The sequence below is a fragment of the Corythoichthys intestinalis genome, chromosome 8 (assembly GCF_030265065.1).
Source record: "Corythoichthys intestinalis isolate RoL2023-P3 chromosome 8, ASM3026506v1, whole genome shotgun sequence".
Lineage (NCBI taxonomy): Eukaryota > Metazoa > Chordata > Actinopteri > Syngnathiformes > Syngnathidae > Corythoichthys > Corythoichthys intestinalis.
The window spans coordinates 7,194,345-7,213,645 of NC_080402.1; the positions used below are offsets into that span (position 1 = coordinate 7,194,345).

General features: G+C 37.3%; 1 long non-coding RNA gene across 1 annotated transcript in view; it reads right to left on the reverse strand.

The window, feature by feature from the left end:
* The window catches only part of LOC130920547 (uncharacterized), a 63,794-nt gene extending 45,608 nt beyond the window's left edge, over positions 1-18,186 (reverse strand). The window contains exons 1-2 of the long non-coding RNA XR_009064170.1: positions 17,990-18,186; positions 14,963-15,046 (exon numbers count right to left, since the gene is read on the reverse strand). This is a non-coding gene — a long non-coding RNA (uncharacterized LOC130920547). The remainder of the gene's footprint in view (positions 1-14,962; positions 15,047-17,989) is intronic.
* Positions 18,187-19,301: the final 1,115 nt, after the last annotated feature.

Genomic DNA, 19,301 nt, shown 5'->3' on the forward strand with positions numbered 1-19,301 from the left:
CAACTAGCACATTTATATTTTGCATTTTGTTTTCTCACTGTACCGAAAATGTACCGAACCTTGACCTCAAAACCGAGGTGCGTACCGAACCGAGATTTTTGTGTACCCTTACACCCCTAGGTATTGAGAGATTTTGAGTGAAAATCTCCTTCCATCTTCCATCTTTCAGCATGACAATGATCCCAAACACACAGCCAGGGCAACAAAGGAGTGGCTTCGTACGAAGCATTTCAAGGTCCTGGAGTGGTCTAGCCAGTCTCCAGATCTCAACCCCACAGAAAATCTGTGGAGGGAGTTGAAAGTCCGTGTTGCCCAACGACAGCCCTGAAACATCACTGCTCTAGAAGAGATCTGCATGGAGGAATGGGCCAAAATACCAGCAACAGTGTGTGAAAAGCTTGTGAAGAGTTACAGAAAACATTTGGCCTCCGTTCTTGCCAACAAAGGGTACATAACAAACTATTGAGATGAACTTTTGGTATCGACCAAATACTTATTTTCCACTCTAATTTGAAATAAATTCTTTAAAAATCAAACAATGTGATTTTCTGGGTATTTTTGTCCACATCATGTCTCTCATTGTTGAGGTTTACCCATGTTGACGATTACAGGCCTCTCTAATCTTTTCAAGTAGGAGAACTTGCACAATTGGTGGTTGGCTAAATACTTATTTGCCCCACTGTAAGAAAGGCTACGTTCATACTACAGGTCTTAATGCACGAATCTGATTTTTTGTCATATCCGTTTTTTTGGCGTGCCCGTTCAGACTGCATTTGTCCATTGAGACCGTTCAAGCATTACGCATGCGCAGTAATTCGCAGTCCGACACGCGTTGAGCAAGAAGACCCGCATGCCCAGAAGCATCAAAACAAATGACACACGTCATCCGTCATTCCAGGGATATCATATTTTGCTTTTCAAAAGGAGGACACAAATAACAGACATAAATAATCCCCGTTTAGGCTTATATTCAAAGTTTATATGGATCAATAGCATGCACGCACTGTCCGTGCATGTCACACACACACACGGTTAGTTTGCCCCGACTCTCGGCCGTGTAAGCAATGTTGAAATATTGCTTATATGGAGCAGACAGAAAACCGATCATTCTCAGGCTTATCCTCAACCCATTTTTATTTTTTTATGACTGTTGTCAAGCTCAGCCCTTCCCCAAAAGCCGTGTTCACTGCAAGCTAGGCGCTAATAACGCACAGCTGCACCGGTACGGTAACGTCTCTCTCGCTATTTGATGACGTAATTGCTGCATGAAATCCGATTTGGGAGAGTGGACAGTACAGACCGCAGCGACAGTCTGGAAAAATGTGGCCCAGATCGGATTTGAACCACATACGAAAGTGACCCAGATCGGATTTGAAATGGTCCCGTTCTATGAGACTTGTCACGTTCAGACAGTCAAGTTAATGCCTCACTCGAGTCGGAAAACACGAAAAAATCGGATTCGTGCATTAAGACCTGTAGTATGAACGTAGCCTAAGTGTTACTTTACTACAAAATGTCATAATTTTATGCGCAGTAGCAATCCGTCGTGATCCGGTAGCCCGTCACGATTGGGTAATGACAGGTAGGAATTCCTGTGTTAATTAGCTAATAGGAAAACAAGGTGCCATAAACATCTTTTTAGTGATTTGTCACTTGTAAAATCCATTGCCTGTGTCAAGAAATTTGAAAGTTTGATACACGATTCATTAAAGAGTCTTTTTGCACGAATGTCGTTTTTCTGTACAGGCCCTCTAAAAAAACAGTTGAATACAGAAGAGGCACGCACGCTACAGTTGTGGTTATATTTAAAGCACCCTCTTATGACGTTCCGCGTGCATATATTTGCTCTCCGCTTGAACGTAGGATTGTGTAAGTAGGGTGATTTATCAACACGAACCCCCCTTCATCTCCTCCTACACTATGATCGCCCTCCCCCTTCCTCCGAGGCCTATCCCGGTTGCATACGCAGCCTCCGCAAAGTCCCCACGGAATCTCCCGTGTCAGTAAATTACCTTATAAGTGGAAGCATTGACTACGGGGACTCTTTGATACACATTCACATTGAGCACAATCACAATTGATCTCATACGGAACGGTTGTTGGCACAGGGAGTGTTGGCGCCGCACATGTGACGGATCACAGGCCTAGAGTGCGGAATAAGAGGGAACAAAACAGTCTTTTGATAAGGATGTGACGCGAAGCGATGTTTCCCCGGAGCTAGACACCACAGCATCGCGCTAAATACTATCAGCGATGTGGGAACCCTCGATAAAAAGCGTAACATTATCCCAGATGCAAGCATATGAATTATACATTTCCAGATCTTCTACGCGTGCACCAACTGGGGATGGAAAAATGACATCAACATCTGCAGCACAGGTCTTTTATACTGGCTGTGAAAATGATGTTTCCGTGCCATTGACGGTGATAGACGTGCAAACTAGGGCTGTCAAAATGATCGCGTTACGGGCGGTAATTAATTTTTTAAAATTAATCACGTTAAAATATTTGACGCATTTAACGCACATGCCCAGCTCAAACAGATTAAAATGACAGCACAGTGTCATGGCCACTTGTTACTTGTGTTTTGTCGCCCTCTGCTGGCGCTTGAGTGCGACTGATTTTATGGGTTTCAGCACCATGAGCATTGTGTAACTATTGACATCACCAATAGTGAGCTACTAGTTTATTTTTTGATTGAAAGTGTTACAAATTTTATTAAAATGAAAACATTAGGAGGGGTTTTAATATAAAATTTCTATAACTTGTACTAACATTTATCTTTTAAGAACTACAAGTCTTTCTATCCATGGATCGCTTTAACAGAATGTTAATATTGTTAATGCCATCTTGTTGATTTAATGTTATAATTAACAAATACAGTACTTGTGTATGTTGAATGTATCTGTCTTGTTCCAACAATAATTTACAGAAAAATATGGCATATTTTATAAATGTTTGAAATGCGATTAATTAATTTGTAAGCTGTAATTAACCCGATTAAAAATTTTAATCGTTTGACAGCCCTAGTCCAAACTATTTGTAACCTACTGGGAGAGCGATTATTTGCCCCTGTTGTCACTGTATTGCAATACATTGATAGGTTAAGCAATGATCCAATCCGTCATCTTTTAGATACGCTGTTTCGGAGAAAAGAATCTTTTTCTACAAAACTGAGTGTTGTGAGAATAGTTATCATGAGCCTAATAGATCAAATTGTTTCGGGAGGTCCCCAATCCTAGTTTAAAGACTTAATACCGTATCGTCATGAAACTGACAGAAGTTTCGGAGCAGTGTTGTTTTTGGCAAGCCCTTATAATTTTCGTCTTAGTCTTTTGGACGACAATACTTATTAGTCTTAGTTATATTTTAGTCATTTCAAAATGTGTCTTCGTCGAATTTTTGTTGACGAAAACTCAGACTAATTTCGTCTAGTTATAGTCGACGTTTACTTAATATTTTCGTCTGTAAAATTTGAATGTTTCATTCCAAAAATAAATGAATAAAAAAAGGTTTCCAAGTTCCAACTATTTCGAAAGAATATTGACAGATGAGCAAGTGATAATACACACTCAGCAGGAAAACAGTACATTACAGTGATCGCTAGTTTGCGCCCACAGTCCATTACAGATTTCATTTTCAATTTAAAATATATATATATACACACAGTGGGGCAAATAAGTATTTAGTCAACCACTAATTGTGCAAGTTCTCCCACTTGAAAATATTAGAGAGGCCTGTAATTGTCAACATGGGTAAACCTCAACCATGAAAGACCGAATGTGGGAAAAAAATCCCAGAAAATCACATTGTTTGATTTTTAAAGAATTTATTTGCAAATCATGGTGGAAAATAAGGATTTGGTCAATACCAAAAGTTCATCTCAATACATTGTTATGTACCCTTTGTTGGCAAGAACGGAGCCCAAACGTTTTCTGTAACTCTTCAGAAGCTTTTCACACACTGTTGCTGGTATTTTGGCCCATTCCTCCATGCAGATCTCCTCTAAAGCAGTGATGTTTTGGGGCTGTCGTTGGGCAACATGGACTTTCAACTCCCTCCACAGATTTTCTTTGGGGTTGAGATCTGGAGACTGGCTAGGCCACTCCAGGATCTTGAAATACTTCCTACAAAGCCACTCCTTTGTTGCCCTGGCTGTGTGTTTGGGATCATTGTCATGCTGAAAGACCCAGCCACGTCTCATCTTCAATGCCCTTGCTGATGGAAGGAGATTATCACTGAAAATCTCTCGATACATGGCCCCATTCATTCTTTCCTTTACACAGATCAGTCGTCCTGGTCCCTTTGCAGAAAAACAGCCCCAAAGCATGATGTTTCCACCCCCATGCTTCACAGTGGGTATGGTTCAATTCAGTATTCTTTTTCCTCCAAACAAGAGAACCTCTGTTTCGACCAAAAAGTTCTATTTTGGTTTCATCTGACCATTACACATTCTCCCAGTCGTCTTCTGGATCATCCAAATGCTCTCTAGCGAACCACAGATGGGCCTGGACTTGTACTTTCTTCAGCAGGGGGACACGTCTGGCAGTGCGGGATTTGAGTCCCTGGCGGCGCATTGTGTCACTGATAGTAGCCTTTGTTACTGTGGTCCAAGCTCTCTATAGGTCATTCACGAGGTCCCCCCCGTGTGGTTCTGGGATTTTTGGAAGGAGTTGAAAGTCCGTGTTGCCTAGCGACAGCCCCAAAACATCACTGCTCTAGAGGAGATCTGCGGGGAGGATTGGGCCAAACTACCAGCAACGGTGTGTGAAAAGCTTGTGAAGAGTTACAGAAAACGTTTGGCCTCCGTTATTGCCAACAAAGGGAACATAACAAAGTACTGAGATTAACTTTTGGTATGACCAAATACTTATTTTCCTTTGAAGGCCTCGTTTTTTTGCCCCCTGTAAACTCTACGTTGATGCATTTTCCCAAGAAGCTCTATTTTTGTCTCATCTGACCAGAGAACATTCTTCCAAAACGTTTTTGGCTTTTTCAGGTTAAAAAAATAAAAAATAAAGGCTAAACAGTACAAGAGTACTAACCTCTTATAGACGCACGTGGGTCTTAGCAACACACTCAGGACATTTTTCAATTGAAATGCCTTAAAACTACTGCTGGACATTTGAAAGACAAGGAGCAACGAACTATCTCTCGTCCCCTCTTGCTCTAAAAAAATAACTTGCGCATGGTCGCGCTTCTCTACCTGCCTGTCTCATACACAAATTTATTTTCCAGTCTTTTAAAAAGGAGTAAATCTCTCTCTCTCAGTAACCAGCAGCATCTATCATAACGTACATGCGACCATTAACGGTGCCCGGGTGGCAGACGTGTCTTTAATTTTGGTCTGCTACAAGCGGCTGCCATAAAGTTATGAGGGGAAAATAATCGTTTTTGAACTTTTATGAATTGTAAATAGTCACATGTCGAATCGCAATGCATGTAATAATCGATTTTTTGGAACTCCTCTATCGCATACCCGATAATATCGGATAAATCTACTAATATATGACTAGACTAATATGTATTTCGTCCAAAAGACCAAGACAAAAATTAAAAGACCTGCCAAAAACAACCCAGCTAGCAAGTGGTTCTCTCACGGTGTCACGCCAACACAAAGTAGAGAATATTTTCCGCGTGTTAGCTTGATACATTCAGATGAGCTGTGAATATCTAAACAAGTACTGAGGAAGAAGTCCTCCTTGGTCTATTTAAACCGTCCCACCCGCAGGCGAGCGTATTTACAAGGAAACGCTTATCATTTAGTCTCTGTTGCGGATCAAAATGTCAAGCTCCGCCGAGAACGTGTGCAACGCTAGCAGGCCAAAAGTGCAGTTTCGCAGCCTCGGGATGCGGCAGAAAGTGAGGGGAGGGGATCTTTCAAAAAAAATAAAAATAAAAATTGCAAACGCGCAAATACGGCTAATTGACCTGGAATATCACTCGGTGCGCGAAAATTGTTTGAAATCAATACGGAGAGCGAGAAGGATGGCCTCGAAGAGTGATTTCAGAGGTGGACGACGGCGCCGTTCCGCTTATGTTTTTTTCCGAGACGGCGTCAAGCGGCGTGCGAGAATCGGGAAGACGCGAGGAGGCGGTCACGAAAGGTCAATTAAAAACTGCGAGAATCAGAGCCAATTAAAAAAAAAAAACTGAAGAAAAATGATTTTTTTTTTTCCAGAGCAAGAATACGCTTTATGAAATATGTTATACTGATGATTTAAAATGGAACAAAGCTATTGTCATGCATTACAAGACCTTTTATGTTCTACAGTGGAGGGGGAGCAATCTGTCAGAGTTCATATTTTAGTTTTTGAATGTTGGAACAAACATTATTGCTAATATTTTTCTGAGAAAATCACATCAGAACGATACTCTCGCCCCCATTTTATCATGTTGTTGTCAGTGTACAGCTGTATAAAATTGTAATTTTACTGCACCGCAAAAGCATTAACGTCTTGCGACAAAATGAAGAACACCCCCAAGTGAAAATGTCCGCACCATAAATATCAAACGATCAAATGAAAACTGAGTAACTGAGCGTGCCTTCTGCTGCGTGACCACATACTGTACATACTAGGTTATTGTGCATCATTTATAACTTCATATGTGGGTACAGTAATAAACTGAGGAGCCCTTGAATATTAGAGAGACCACATGAAATAGTACATTTTGGCTTAGAGTTTTATGAAGCATTCTATTGTCAAATCGTTTAAATGTGTAGTCAAAACTTCAGTTTTTCAGCCCAAAAACTTTTATTAGATTTTAAAATTGAGATTAGATTAGATCTTAGATTTTAAGATTGAGAAAACATTTTAGGTCAGTTTCAGTGATCAGCCGTTATGTATTTAATCGACCAATCACAGAGGAGATGCAAATTGACTAAACCGTAATTTTCGGACTATAAGCCGCTACTATTTTCCTTCATTTTGAATCCTGCAGTTTATAGTCAAGTGTGGCTTATTTGTTGATTTATTTGACAGCGATGTCATAAGACTGTCATAAGACCATCATAATTATTTCATGGCACCATCATGGGCATTACTGAAAGCTCATGACATGTTATTAAGTGTCATCCAGCAATTTATGTCACAAACTCCATTTATCTCCAGCTTGGATCATTTACGTCAATTCAAAAGTGAAATAACTTCCCAGATAACACTAAATGACATCTGTTATAAGCATTCATTTATGCTCATGACGGTGTCATGTCTTAGTTATGATTCTAATGACAGTCTTTTGGTGCCACTGTTGAATAAAGTGTTACTAAATACTAGGGTTGGGAATCTCTGGCATGAAGCTGATTCGATATGTATCGAGATACACAGGTTCCGATTCGATGAAAAAACGATACATTTTTAAGGCAGAGCGATTCGATACGATTCTATGCAGTGTAAGAACGATACGGTTCAATAGAGTGAAAACGATACGATCGTAAATATTTGTTGTGTGTTTGTACAGTATTTTAAACATATAAAAAGACCACATTTCTAATATGGCAAAATTAAACAACAAAATTTCATACCAATGTTATGTTTTTTTTTGTTGTTTTTTTTTATGGGGGGGAAAAAGAAAAAGAAAAAAAAAGGCTTAGTATATGACCGTCATTTTGTTGGATGGGATTGATAATAAAATAAAACGCCAGTGACAGACAACAATAAAGTGCAGTACTTCAATTATTGTATTTCCTGGTGTTTTTAACACAACAGGTAACTAATTTAAGTGCAAACTTTCAACGTAAACATCTTACAAACAAAAAATATGAATCATATGCAGCAGCTCTAGGGAAAAAAAAGAATTAAACCTGCTAGTGTTATTATAAATAAATAATAAATTATGCTTTACGAATGATATAATTGGGGGAATAAAACATGGCATTTTAGACAGACAGGTCAATAGTCATTACTTTAACCTAATACACAGCAAAGTCATTCACTCATGCCTGTGCTTCCTCATTTTTTTATTCCTCATCACTGTCCATATCTTTTTTGAAGGGCAGATTTTTCTTGAGGAAGATCAACTAATCCACATGTTCATGTTTAAGTAGACTGCGTTTCGTGGAAACAATATGCCGTCCTTTCCACCATTGTAGTGGGTTATTTTTCAGGGTTAAAAACTCACGATCTCTGTACCGCTCCACACTTCACACAAGCTCTGTCCCATGCGAACAGATCTGGCTGCCTTCATCACTTCAAAGTCCGACTTTTGTTTTCCTGGGTGCGTTGAAAATAAATCGCTGCACGTCGGTGATCACACTGTCCATTGTTTTAGCATGTTGCTTCGTTGCCACTACTAGTTTAGTTTTGGGCTGTGAAGAAAATGCTACTGGAGCGTGCGTTACAGTGGTTTCGTTAGCTCTTGCGTTGTTATGACACGCCCGTGACAATCGGGTAATGACGGCGACTAGTAGCGGTTCTGCCGAAATGCATGGGAAGTAACTTGTGGCAACCACGACTGTGAGTAGTGCTTGTCCATATTATATCATGCGTGCGGTCTCGATCTAAGTGCGCTGTGTGGTGAATGACGCGAGCGCAGCATGTGAAGCAAAAGCTAAATTATTATATTAAGCAATGCATTGAACTAGGCATTATAAGCCGATTCCTGTGCGAGCGATACCCGAATTCTATCTCGACTATCGGTTCATTGAATATTTAATGGCTAATTACTGTCGAATGGTAACTTTACTATCGATACATCTGTATCTCTCACCTGTAAAACCGGATATCCGGTCGTATCGGTTTATTGTTCTCAAGCTTACTAAATACAATAACTAGCAATTAATGAAACAACTGGAACACTAGCTGAAGAAATAATTAGCACTGAAAATGAATTTTGATTGTTATTTACATCTGTAGCGCTGCAGTGCATGCTGGGAGGCATGTTGGACAACAACAGTGTTGACAGTAGGTGGCAGCAGTGGTTGACAATGATTACTGAAAATAAATTACTGAAAGCTCATGACAGATGTCATTAAGTGTCACCCGGCAAATTATGTCTTGAACTCCATTTATGTCCAGCTTGGATCTTCCACATCCATACGAAATTGAGACAATTTGCCGGATAACACCTAATGACATCTGTTATAAGTAGAGATGTCCCGATCGATCGGCATCCGATCACGTCATTTTTAAAGTATCGGAATCGGCAAAAAAAAAATCGGCCATGCCTTTTTTTAATATATATATATTTTTTTTTTAATTAAATCTTTTTCTAATTGTATTTAACGTTACAAACATAATATGTTACACTCATCCAGAGTCTTTAGTTTAGGCTTAAGGTAGGGTTATCAAATTTATCCCGATAGCGGCGGTAATTAATTTTTTAAAAAAATGTATCACGTTAAAATATTTAACGCAATTAATGCATGCACTGCACGACCCACCCACGCATTGTCGCGCTCAATCTGTAATGGCGCTGTTTTACCTATATAGAGAGATAATAGGCAGTGTAAAATGAGTAGAGTGAATTTTGGCAGCCTTTGGAGCCTTTTTTTTTAATTGGCTCTTTAATTGGCCTTACAATCCCTCTCCCTACGATTAGATATATCATGGGAAGCAATGTGGGGAAGCAAGGTAGCAAGTGATCTTTTTTTTTAACACCTTATGTTATTTCCCAACGCAGAGAAGATGGTAAATGATAAATGGACAGTACTTATATAGCGCATTTATCTGCATGGATACCATGCCAAAAACACTTTACATTAGCACACATTTACCCGTTCACGCACACATTCACACACCAATGGGACTGCTGCCATGCAAGGCGCTGTCAACCCATTGGAGACAAATCAGGATTCAGTGCCTTGCCCGAGGGCACTCGACAGTGGGCAGTCATAGCTGGGAATCGAACCATTGACCCTTCGGTCCAAGGACAACCCCAGCTACCAACTGCGCCACGGCCACCCATATCATTTATCATTTATATATCAATTGGTAGCACTACGCACAGTTATGGTTCCACTTCCCATCATGCATTTGGGCATGGCTACAGTATCATTTACTGAAAGCTCAACAAATACACTAGATGGCAATATTTAGTCACAATATACAAAGTCACAAGTCTTTCTATCCGTGGATCCCTCTCACAGAAAGAATGTTAACAATGTAAATGCCATCTTGAGGATTTATTGTCATAATAAACAAATACAGTACTTATGTACTGTATGTTGAATGTATATATTCGTCCGAGTTTTATTCATTTTTTTCTTAATGCATTGCCAAAATGTATATGATCGGGAAAAAATATCGGGAATGATTGGAATTGAATCAGGAGCAAAAAAAAAAAAAAAAAGCAATCGGATCGGGAATTATCGGGATCGGCAGATACTCAAACTACAACGATCGGATCGGGAGCAAAAAAACATGATCGGAACAACCCTAGTTATAAGCATTCATTAAAGCTCATGACGGCGTCATGTCATAACTATGATTCTAATGACAGTCTTATGGCATCACTGTTCAATAAAGTGTTACTAAATACCATAACTAGCAATTAATGAAGTTAAAAGTTCAGCTTTATTGTCAAGTATGCATATATGTAGAACATACAGCACAGATGAAATTGCTTTCCCCTCTCCCCAGTGCAAACATGCGTATAAAACCACAGAGCATAAAAAAAATAAATAATAATGAAGATAATAATAAATAATAATAGATAAAAGTAAAATAGCAACTGGACTATGTACAAACAAAAATCAATATAATATTAAAATATAATATGGTGCAAAAGATATGTACATGATGTAATGAAACAACTGGAACAGTAACTGCAGAAATAATTAGCACCGAAAATGAATTTTGATTGTTATTTACATCTGAAGCGCTGCAATGCATGCTTGGAGGCATGTTGGACAACAACAGTGTTGACAGCAGGTGGCAACAGAGGTTAACCATCTCCCCCAAGGGAGCAGTGATGGCCTAATGAAGCTTCTTGAAGCAATGAATTTTTACAGCCAATTGGTTCAAAGCATCATGGTGGTTCGTTTGGTCTTAAAGTGTTACCAGTTAATATCTTTTGGTGTAAATATCCCATAATACAGTGAGGACAACAGCGGCTTATAGTCCAGTGCGGCTAACCCATGAATAAATGCAGTTTTCGTGCTAAATTTGGTAGGTGGAGACTTATAGTCAGGTGTGCCTTATACTGTAGTGCAAAAATTACGGTACTTCGATTTTGAACAGTGTTGATTAGGTTGACCAATATTTTGATTTTCAAAAATGACGACACTCGGCCCGGCATCGAGATACTTGTTTTCCTGAAGCTACTGAACTTCACTCAAAGATGCCTTATCACTTTAACATATTTAAAGTGTGCCTCCTCTGTCTGGATGGAAAAATTCAGTTTTCTAAAATAGCTATATAACCAAAGACACAAATTCAAATTCGCAGAGAGAAAAACAAAAGTTGTTGACTTGATGCGACAAAAAAGGGCAATGCAACATAAAATGGATCAAATCTTTAAGAGCAACAAAAGAGTTGAGGAGGCTTATTTATCATATTTAGTTTTATTTGGTCTGATGAGGAGGTTCAAAACAGCTGTCAATGTGCACTTTGGACTTAAATTTGTTCATATATGTAAGGCTACTTATTCATTTCCTTATGATTTAAAAAAAAAAAAAAAAAAGTCAATGTTTGCGCGATCTTTAAAATATACTCCATTTCACTCTACATTTGTACCTATTTTTCGAATGTATGTTACTTATATCTTTGATATAAAAAATAAACAAAAAGTAAATGTTTACATTAACTTCAATTTTAATATACATCCAATGTTCTTAAGTACCGGTAGTTAAAATTGAGATTTGGCATTTAGTATGTGAGGAAATGAGGGAAAATAAAAATTAGGAGATGGAGGTTTGTTTTTTGATGTTTTTGTTAACTTTTATTTTGCAAATCATTGAAAGAATACAATTTTGAATGAAAATCAGTTTTTGTATGTGTTACAGAAATAACTGCCAAAACAGTTTTCTTTGCATTTCAGTAGTTTAAGAGGTTTGACCCCCGCCACACACACACACACACACACAAAAATGAAAACAAAAATTAATAAATAAATAAGATTTCTGGCTCCATGGCGACCTTCACGTCGGGGAGTTCCAGCAAGAAATTCTAGCCACTTTCATCCCCGATTATATACGTATTGACCACATGTCTTAACAACTGGGCAGGCTCTTTTGGAACATGTCACCGGCCCAAGCGCACCATAGTATTATTTGCAAATCACCAGTCAAAAAAAAAGGATATATTCATGAATTTATAAAACCCTGCTGGACGCCACGGACAAGATGTAAAAAGTGGACATATCCAGGCAAAATAGGATGTTTGGTCACCCTGCTATTGATGGTTTTCAAGCAGTTTGTTACACACAAGTTGAGGTCAACTGTAACACTAAACAAAGAAAATTATACATAGTGTTCACTTCATTTTTTGCCCGGCCGCTAGCTTAATGCTAATACTCAATGGAAGACACCATTCAAGTGTTAACGAAAACTATCATCAATTCACCTGCTTTACTGTAACTCTTCAAATAATATAATAACTCTTAACAAGTTCAGTTATATCAACCATCGACTGTAAAAAAAATAAACTGATCTTTTTTCAGCCAGATAGCCTAGCAATTAGCTTAGCTTAAATTAACTTAGAATTAACCTGGTTATTAAAATATCAAAACCTGGCTTTAGGATGGCCCTCAAATGGATGAACACTTGAGTTTTTTAGTTCCAATCAGATTTTTTTCAAGATATGTTTTGCCAATACTTATGCCGATCCCATACCTATATTTTTAGACCAGTAAATATGATGCAAAAAAATCTGATTTTGTTTGAAACAGCTCTGCTGACCTTCTCGAGAATATTACACGATGCTCTGTTACTATCATTAATCTATCAATAGTGTAAGAGCAGTAGTCTCACTCAGCGGACATGTTTGCCTAGTAATTTGATGATACTGAAAACAAAGTGACCAAATCCGATACTGTCCGATACTCCAAAAATAGCCGTATCAGATGTTGATACCGATATTGAGTATCGGATCGGGACATTACTAGTTGTAACCCTAATAGTACGTAAAACAAACTGCTGTCATTTTGTTAGTATTGTTGTCTACAAAGTTAAGATTTATGCTTTCCTTATTATAGTTAGTCACCAGCCTTTCCTTTGTCCTAGGCCATGTGGCCTCCATGCAGTCTATGGATTCTATTCTATGTTCTATATTGCTTTACTGCCCCTCCCATCAGTTAGTTTTGCCCTGAATAAAGAGGGTTGACATTAAAATAACCGGGGGGAGAAGCTACCAATCTCCACAAAAGCTATATATACATAAACCGAGCTTCAACTCTAACACGTTTAGAGAACGAGAGACAGTTTAGAGAGACAGTTATTACTTCAAGAAATGTACTCTATTGCATAAAAATCTAAGTAGAATAGTATATTAGGGCTGCAGCTATCGATTATTTTAGTAGTCGATTAATCTATCAGCTAGTTAGTCTGAATAATCGAGTCATCGAATTAGGCACATGTAATACTTTGATGAATCAATTTCATGAGATGTAAAACAAAGGCTTGCTAAGATTGCACTTTCAAAAGAGCATCAAATGCAAACACAAAATAAGAAATGCAAACACAAAATAAAATTCCCGAGTGTTTCTTCAAACTATGCAGAATTGCACTTTCATTTAAAAATAAAATACCTGATCATAGCCTCAAACTGTATTAATAAATAAATAAATGAGGATCTAAGTACAACAAAAGAACAATCGGCTAACTTGCATAGCATAAATTCGCTAGCTTAATGCTTTAAAATGCTAACTTTTAAATCGTTCAAACTAGGGCTGCAGCTATCGATTATTTCAGTAGTCGATTAATCGATGAACTAGTTTGTCGAATAATCGAGTAATCGGATAAGAAAGGTGAAAAATTAAAATACCTGAGCTGAGCCTCAAACGGTATAAAAAATAATTAAATAAGGATCTATGTTTAACAAAAGAACAATTGGCTAACTTACATAGCAAAAGTCCGCTCGCTTAAATGCTATTTTTTTTTTTTTTTTTTTTTTTTTTACAATGCTCTTAACAAATGGTTCAGACACATATTCCCACAAAAACAGCTAAATATAATCATAAACTAAATTATGACTGCATTAAAAAAAACATTAGCTCAAACAAAAACTTAGCTTATGTTGGTCTTAACATGGAGCAGCTGGATTCACCAATGTAAAAGGAGGCAGACTAGAGGGCAGTGTATCCACTCAAATCAATAAAACTGAATGCAAACACTTTCAAAATAAACCATTACAATGCCACAATAATCAAACGAATACTCGAATCAACAAAATTTAATTCGAATCTTTTTTTTTTTAATCAAATACTCGAGTTAATCGATTAATGGTTGCAGCACTAGTTCAAACACATATTCCCACAAAAAATACCTAATATATCAATAAAGTAAATTGCATTAAAACATCTCAAACAAAACCTACCTTTTGTTGGTCTTAACAGGGAGCAGCTCCATTCAGCCACGTGAAATGAGTTATGTCATATTCATTGTTACCACTAGAGGGCAGTGTATCCACCCAAAATTAATAAAACTAAATCCAAACACTTTCAAAACAAACCATCACAAAGCCACTTTAATTAAACGAATACTCGAAGCAGCAAAATTTGATTGGAAGCTTTTTTCTAATATATTATTCAAGTTAATCGATTAATCGTTGCAGCACTAGAATATACTGTATATCATACTTCATATTTTCTGTTATTTTGACATCTTATTAAAAAAAAAAAAAAAAAAAAAACTCTTGTAAATGCCTGACAACTGACTGAGAAGGTGCTTGATTAATGCACAGCGGTGCCCTCATTTTTAATGTAAAAATCAGTTTTACTGCACCAAGAACACATTTTTGGAATTCAAGTACACCAATTTAATTTACAATTACAATTTCCAATCCGGTCCACTCAGCCAGCTGACCTTATTGTATTTGCGTCCAGGTGCCTCCCGCGGAAGCCGGTTCCTCCATCCGCCGCGGTGACAGCTCCTTCGCTAGCCTTTGACCTGCCAGCAAGAGAAAACAACATCAATGGTAAATCCCCCTTCAAACACATTAACTGGGATGAACCGGGTCCCAGCGAGCCCCTCACAGCGGACGCATTGATCGCCAGAAATCCATGAATAAATTTAGCACTAATTGATTTTTTTTTTTTGCCTCCTTCTCTCTTGCTTCTTCTCTGTAGAAATACATGTCTAATTCTGAGAGGAGTGGACTTTATTTATTTTCTTTCTACGGTGTCTTAAAGCAGAAGTAGGGAGACGTTTTTTTCCCAATGCAATGAGTACAGTATTAATGTAATTGTATTTTAGAAGATATAATGCAACTATTTTTTTATTACTTTATGTGACGAAAAGCATTTGTAGTTTTTTTTTGGTACTTTTTTAGTGGATGCTCAAACCTCTCAGTATTTTTTTTCTTCAGTCAACAGGAGTTCGCCACGATAAATTATTTGCTTGTGAAGGAAATGAGTGATAGAGTTGACATTACACATTAAAAAAACTGGTTTAAAAAAATGTTTTTTCACTATTTATTATCATTTTCCTTGTGGTTTTTTTTTTCAGTCTTATAGAATTATATTAGTTGCATGGATGCTCCAAACAAAGCTTTGTTGTGCTTTTGTAAAAATGACAATAAATATTCTGAATCTGAATCTTACATGAGGCTTTGCATTGCAAAGGTCAACCAAGATAGTAAAATTACACATTATTTGGAATGACATTTGATTTGGAAAAAAATATATTACTACATGTACAAATTGAAATTTAATAAAGCACAGTGAGTATAATTCAACACATTGACGGAAATAAACGTCCAGCCATAGGGTTGGCAGCGAAAGAACTTTACCCTTCTAGTTAATGGATTGGACGTCTATAGTCGTCAATGGCAGCCAATGAATTAATAACATCAACCCCAAAAAAAAGTTTTTTAAATTTTTTTTTAATTAGGACTTCCATTAATCGTCATAAAATATAATTTGCATGGTATCAACATCTGGCACCAGAATCAGCTCCTGTGACTCAGATGCAGATTCAAGTATCATACTGCCACCTACTGGCCGTTAACGTTCTATAACATTTCAACAGGGATGACATCTGGGGAAGTGACACGTTTAGGAGTCGCACGTTTAGTTTAACATGAAATAATAACCAGGAGACGTCTTCCCGATGCTTCAGATGAGATGTGATCATCTCTCAAGACTCCTATTGCTCAACCACGCGATGATATTTGAAAGGGTGGTTGAATTTTAATGCTAGAGTTGCATTATATGTTAGAGTCTGAGAAATAAAGCAGAACGGGAACATCTGGGATGCATATAAACTCAATCTTTTGGAGTCTAAAATATTCATAAGAAATTGACTGGGATGAAACAAAATGAAGTGTATGAGATTGATTAATAAAAGTACAATATAACAACATAACAGCTGCTAAATTCAAGTATTTTTCCTGTTATTTTTTCCCATTAGCTTAGAACTGTTCCAAATTACTTTAGCTCAAATATTTGAAAAACGAAGGTAAGAATAACCCCAGAAATTGCTATTAGGGCACAATGAAATACAATTTAGTTTCATATTAGAAGGTAAAAATTAGTAAAAAAATTTTGTGTGATGTTTAGTAACCGCTAAACAACATGGATGCCACATGCCTAGTTATGAGATAATGCTGCCTTCATGTAGTGTCGTAAATATGGTAAATACCACTTGTCGAGCGGAAAATTGCAAATGAACGCCCCAACCCTCAAGTCTAATTTTCTTACAGTATTTATTTTTAGTAGGATACCCAAGTTTACCAGATGGGGGGACCTTTTACTTTTCAAAAGTTGTGAATGTTAAGAAACTAAGTTTATAAAATCATTCATCATCGATTTTCACTTTTTTTTTTTACGTCGGCATGATTACGTAGTGTACACGTTTATAAAATTACCAAGTGTTTGCTAAAATGTTCAGTTACAAACCAAAACTTACCGTTTGGATTTAATGAATTATCTAGTTGTTGTAGAAGATGAATGAATAGGTTTTAAACAGTTTGGCTTCCGCAACAAACCGAAATGAAGTCAGTGTTTGCCATGTCTTTTTTTTTTTTTTTTTTTTTTTTCCCCTAAAGCAACAAAAGCACATGAACAGGAGACACACGTAATTACAAATTAGCAAGTTGTGAGGGTCATCTTTCCCAGAGCATGTGAAGGCAACATAAGAGTTGAGTGTTTTGTCGATGTCTTCACGCCACGGTACATTTATCAAGAGGTAGGCCTTGCTTTCTTCTTATGAATTTTTTGCTTTAAAAAAATATAGATTTGCTGTACATGCCATGTCTTGATTGTGAAATCAAATGCTTTGCATTCATCTGTGGCCATTTTGATTTCCCATCATGCATCTAATGATTTTTTTTGTCACAAATACTTCTAAACTAGCTTAGAATTGGTAGTAGCATTTGTTAAATACTGTATATTTCAAATGATTTAGTTCAATTACTTTTAGTTCAGGTTTTTTACTTAAATATTGAAGTGCCTTCCTTACAATAATCTGTAATAATTGGGATAACACTGCTACCGAATTGATATGATGAATACAATTTTTGTGGTACAGTGCTAGGTATTTTTTTTAGGTGGTCAGCTCCAAACTTGCGTGGCAGTAGGGAGGAAAAAAATGGATTAAAAAAAAAAAAAGTATTTACTAACAAAAATAGAGGGGGGACTCTAAAAACTAAATTCACAAGCCCCCAAAATATGTATTTCAACTTAACAAAACACTCACCTCTACAGGAAACATGCACAGAAAAAGTGCAAGACAACATTTAGTATAAATGATACAGTATTCATATAAAAGAAAGTATTGAAGTATGCAAATGGAGAATTTTCAATGGGAAAATTATGTTTAACACCCAAAAAATGACATAGCTTTAAGGGTACAGATGTTTAACGAGTAAAGGCGGTAATTTGCGATACTCACATTTGATTGGCTGAAGTAGTACCAGCAGTGATAAAATGTCCGCCCTTACTTCCTGGAAATACTGGCTTTTATCTATATTTTCTGTAATGTAATAATAGTAATAATATAATAGAACAGAATAGTAATAATATTAGACTATTACACGTTTCAAAACTGACATTTTGTGTTTTTTCAATTTATTAAAATAGGTTCTTTAGACTGGGATGGACATGATGTGAATGTAAATGTGTTGTCTTTCACTTTAAGTGCAGCCACACATGGCAACAACGACACTAACAAGACGAGTCACACCTGGATGGAGCTGATTGGTCGATACAAGGAACAGGGCTGATGAGAACCAATCATGATTGGAAGTTAGAAATAATTTGGAATTAAAGTATAACCAAGTCTCATAATAGTCACGGAAACACACAGAACACACATAATTTTATTCGTTCACGACCAAAAAAAGTATAAACAATGTTGTTTTATGATGTTCATCTGCTCATAACTAAAGAACGATAAAATAGAGAAACTTTTTTTTTTTTTTTTTAACAATGAAAGATGGGAATGTAGTATTTTTTTTTGTAAAACTTGTGTTCATGTGCCATAGAACACAACAATCAGTGGAGCAGTGATCCGACCAAAATGACATGCTGGTTCCATATTGTGGCGCTCACAAGACAGTGCGGAACAAGTTGCAGTTAAGGTAACACTAGGTAACTTTTCAACCTTTATGAAAAATTTTCATAACATTTGTGATGTCAACTGAGAACTAGTTGAATGACACCTCTTTTATATCATGAGTGGATCTGTATCGCTTTCACCGGCACTAATTAACTTTTAGGAGGGTGGCACAAAAAAAAAAAACCTACAAATTTGCTGACTGCTTTACGGCATACGTCACTTCCCCCTTTCCTCATTCATTATAAAGACTGAAGTCGATGCAAACAGTTTTGCGCAAATTCTGCTAAGATGGCAGAGCAACAAAAGAGACAAAAAGTTTTGTCTGAAGAGGAAAAATAAAGGGAGGCCACCAGAATATACAGGATAAACATTGGCCCGGCTTTCACTCGCTGGCGTGACACCCACCCCACCTCAACTGAACTCGTTAGCGCTAACAAGTTTGGGTGAATGCCCCAAAATGTGTTGGAAGTGAGCCAAAAACAACAGGAAGTTCCCCAAAATCATCAAGAAAGGAACCTAAAATGAATTCATTGCCTGCTATTGACAACGATAGATGTCCAATCCCTGAAACATGAGTGCATACAAGGAAGTTACCCAAAAAGGCCCCAAAACTGCAAGGAACAGACCCTTGGGACAGAGATTAAAG